This window comes from Limulus polyphemus, unplaced genomic scaffold (genome assembly GCF_000517525.1).
Source record: "Limulus polyphemus unplaced genomic scaffold, Limulus_polyphemus-2.1.2 Scaffold2480, whole genome shotgun sequence".
Taxonomy (NCBI): domain Eukaryota; kingdom Metazoa; phylum Arthropoda; class Merostomata; order Xiphosura; family Limulidae; genus Limulus; species Limulus polyphemus.
Genome location: NW_013668090.1, coordinates 76627 through 81437, shown reverse-complemented (window position 1 = coordinate 81437; position 4811 = coordinate 76627). Strand labels below are relative to the sequence as shown.

The following is a 4811-nucleotide window of genomic DNA, read 5'->3' as shown; positions in this document are numbered from 1 at the left end:
TCCCGTCGTATTAGTCCAGAAGAAGGATGAGACCCAACGTTGCTGGGTGGACTTCAAGGCTCTTAACAGCATAACCAAAAAAAGACTCATACCCACTGCCAAGAATTGATGATACTCTTGATGCCCTAAGTGGAGCTAGGTGGTTTTCAACTCTGGACTTAAAATCGGGTTTTCATCAAGTGAAAATGGATGAAGCAGATAAACATAAGACTGCATTTAGTTATGGCTAAGGTCTCTGGCAATACTGTGTGATGCCATTCAGGCTTAGCATTGCTCCAGCAACATTTGAGAGGCTGATGGAATGAGTACTGAAAGGCCTACAATGGAGGATAGCCCTAGTGTACCTGGATGATGTCATTGCGTTTGCAACAACGTTTGATAAGTAAATGTCCCGGCTAGAGCAAGTATTCAAGCATTTGAAAGCAGCAAACCTCAAACTCCATCCCAAGAAATCCCACTTATTCCAGAAAGAGGTGCTTTACTTAGGTCACATTGTAAGTGAGCATGTAAAAGCTGACAATCTAACCAATATGCATGCTAACAATGGTCCCAACCCATCATCTATGGACGTGTTGATCCTGAGAGTCTTCAAACAAAGTTTAGAGGAATAATAAATAACTCTGCACTGTATATAGGGTGAGACAAATCCTAGAAAGTTATGATCTATTCAGGTTAGCTACAGACTCTGCTCTAAAACCCCAAATTTCCAGGAGCAGATGTATTCTTTGAGAGTCGGAATATGCTTCCATTTGGCAGTGGTAAGATAAATCATGTAGTTCAGACAACAGTGGTAGACAAGGCATAGCTGTCCCTTCACGTAACTGAGCAATAAACCTCCTTGTATGAACCACAATATCAGTGGAGGGAGGGAGAAGTAAGTATTTGTTCTCAGACCTTTCATCCATCAAGGAAGGTGCAGATTCAAAAGAAACTGGGGAAAGACTCAAAACAAAATACACTTGATGGACCAACTGAAGAAAAGGAGCCCGAAGTAGCTGATCCCAATGTGGCCTCCTAAAAAGCCAACAGAATAAAGGAAGGCACAGGAAAAAGTGAATCTAAATTATCTCCAGAATGTCCAGGATAGCCCTCAATTGCAGCCTCAGTTTTCCCTGGAGAAACACCACTGAATCGAATATATTTCTCCATCTCACTATGAATAAATTACTGACAGTCTCAACTGAGAGTGACTCTCCCCCACCCCTATTGTTGAACTATGCTAGATACCAGAGGTGGTATAGGAGAGACTTGATCTGCCTCCATGCTGGAAATAATAATCCATGGATTCCTGCCACATATCAGCTTGCCAGCGAGAATGTTTTTTTTTTTATGAAAATCAACTAGGTAACACGAACAATGCTCTTCAATAATCGTAGTACAGAAAACCATGTTAGTGAACACTTTGTCTAGAAAAAGTGCTAATATTATCCGAATGAGGTGCTTACATACAGTATCAGAATAGAGGGTGCATTGACATAGGTGGAGAGTGTCATGTGACAGATATCACCAAGGGTAATTAAGTGGGGAATAAAAGTCTGAGGCAAGCAAGAAAAATTCAGACTAATGCTTAGATGGGCAAAGGAAGTAAACCCTGGCAGTCGAGTAATAGCTGTAATATGAGAGGAGATAAGTATGTTTTGAAATGAACAATCACAAAGAGATGGGATGATCTGGGCTGACCAGCAGTAGCTGAAACAGACTGGGCCAACCAGCAAGACCATGTTTCAAAACACAACATCTGCTGGCCACCAGCTAGTGCTAGCTTCTGCTGGATTTTCCAGTAGATAATTTGATGTTTCAATACTCAAGAATTTAATATTCCTGTAACTTCTAGATGACACTATTAGTAATTTATTTGCTACTTCAATGTACTCAAGTTCTATTGCCAACTGCAGAGCTCCCTTTAAGAGTATACATATACTTTACTTAAGCTTAATTCTTATATTCTTGCCTCTTATAATGTCTATAAATTGGTCATTTGCCAATGAATCCATCATTTCATGAGGATCATCTAGATAAGATAATTGGTCAAGCCTTTCCAAATCTTCTTAAAATTTTGTTCTCTTCTTTCCTCAATACCCTATTCTAGAACTTTACTCTGGATACCTCTTACCTGTTGGGTAAGGCAGCTATCAATGTTTGATAGTTATGACATTCAGCTGGAAGGTTACTTAATGTTGTCAAATCTGTCCTTTTATATAGGCAGCAAGATTAATAGCTTGTTGTTCACCCTGGAAATGATCTGGAATTAAGCCTGGCATGCCTACATGATACCTTCCCATCATTCTGTTGGCTTCTCTATTGACCAATGTTGAACTGGTGAAATAAATTCTGGAACTGGATTTAGTAATGTTATAGTTGGAATAGTCCAGGAAATCCTTCAGTTAGGAGAGGCACAGCAGTAGTGGAAATATGTATAGACCAAATAAGTTCTATTCCATATATTTGGTGTTTTTGGTTGTGTTACATCTCCATTCGTTAGTTGATTTTCCGTAACTTCGTTCCCATGAAACTTTAGCAACACAAGTCCTTTCTTAATAAAACTGGTTTATTCTTTCTGAATATAGCTTTGCCGATACACTTCTTTTCAACAGTCGCTCTATAACAATGACGTTAACTTCAACAATACTTTCTGACTGCAGTTCAATTACTCACTACCTACACACACATTGATGCCATCACGTTGTGACCATCTTATATATACCAGACTACCCTATATCTAGTAATCTCCCAACAATTCACGAAGGTTCGAGAGAAGTGGCCTGACACTAGTCACATGACCTCATTGACGCAACAGTTGAAACTCTTTAGCCAAAGCAGAAAACAGAAAAAAGTGTGTCTGGTTTAATCTTTGCATTTAATAATTCATTTTACAGATGTTTTATTCTGTCACTAACATTCTTTTTTACCTCTCTGATGTCTTTCTTTACTTCACTTTTGGTTTTGTTAATTCTGTCATTACAGCCTTGCTTTACATCTTCAATCTCATTGTTGTAATCTCTCTGTACATCTACAAGAGTTTCATCAATTATCTTCAGTCAAATTTATTTTTGATTTTAATTCTTCTTTAAATAGTGAGTTTCTTTAATTTCTTCCTTAAGTTACTGTTTCTTTCTCATTAAGTCGTATTTTAATTTCCTGTCATAATTTTCTTCCCTTCTAATTTTCTTGGTCTTCTTTTAATTTTCTACCTCTTTCCTCTAAATGGTGTCTTAATGATTTCATCATTTCAAGTAACACTTCACTCTCAATCCTTGATCTCAAACATATTGAAAGTTCTATTTCATTTTCCCCAAATATAATCTCACTTCTAACATTAGTGTTGAAATGTTGTTCTTTTGAGTTATAAAGTGAAAGTAATTCAACATCCAGTTGGATGCAACAAAAAATTAATTTTATTTCCTCTTTAACATTTCTTTACAGGCTTGTACATTTTGTAAGTTATTTTATGCCTACATTTACAGTCAAGTTACCTGCACTAGACTAATGTAAAAATCAACTAACTTGTACAAAGTAACTTACTATGTGTGATAGCTAACATAGATCCAAAAACATAATAAACACACTAACTGATTCACTTTACCACTTAGAAAATAACTCTCTGTCATGTTTCACTGCAAGCTTACTTAGCTAATTGATTGACTTACCCACATATATAATATAATCCCTGTTCTAGATGTTTTGTAAAACCTCTCAATCAATAATATTCTTGAATATTCTAGGACTAATATGATCTTAATATAATGTGCCTATAGCTAAGATCTAAATTCAAACATTGAAAATATAACTTATAACAGTATAAGAAAGATTGTAAAACAAAATTTGAAACTTCAGTTAACCGAATTAGCATAACTATATTCTAAAGTATGCAAAATAAAGTTCAGGAGATAAAGTAAATGCAGAGCTATTAGATGACAACAAAATTTTTTACATAAGTAAGTTCAGAAAGTTAAAACTGGAATGAACACTAAATTTATACACTTTGCTAGCTGTCTATATGAAGCTTATAAAAGTGTCTACATATTGGCTAATGCATTTCATACATAATATTCTTATAATCACAACCATCAGAACAAAAATGTTTGGAAAAACCACAGATACATAAGATACTGTTACGACAGTGGAAGTCATGTGACGCTGGGAGCATGCATGCTGGAGTTTCTCAAAGGATCATGAATTTGATCAGCAACTCTAATTTCATCGAGGTGCCCTCTTTTTTAATATATAAGCCTGGCGAGAAAAACCAGCGTGAATGAAAAGATAAATAATTGAGTCAAGCAAACAGTAGGCACCGTACATAAAGTGTGTGAATCGCTGTGATTTATAGCGGGTGTTATAAAGGTTGTTAAAGTCTAATGTGACTGTGGAAATTCTATGTATTACTAAAATTTGTATCGAGAAAGAATAAACTAGTTTTAATCAAGAAAGGACTTGTATCACTGAAGTTTCTCTGAAAGAATTTCTACGGGAAATTAACAAGCAAGCAGGTATATAACAATACAATAAACTTCCACAATCTTGATTTTGCATATATTTATACATACATAACATCAACATATTACAAAACTTACTGATATTGTGAAATGAATATTTTTAATGCTTTAAACTTATATGAAAACATAATTAGACAATTTTAATTATTAAGTTTTTGCATTCTCAATAACTGTCACCAAATTAAAAAGCTTTAATTGTCCAATTTTTCTAACTGCTAATGGTGCATGTATATATACTGAAATAATATTCAAAGATATATATACATTTTTTTCTTTTCTTGAGCCACAAAGGAGGTAAAGTCATTCATCAATTTATAA

At 35.1% G+C, this 4811-nt stretch overlaps 1 protein-coding gene across 8 annotated transcripts in view; it reads right to left on the bottom strand.

Moving 5' to 3' along the window:
- Positions 1–4811, bottom strand: part of LOC111087693 (MCM domain-containing protein 2-like) — a 97644-nt gene that overhangs the window by 79989 nt on the left and 12844 nt on the right. The window lies entirely within an intron of this gene.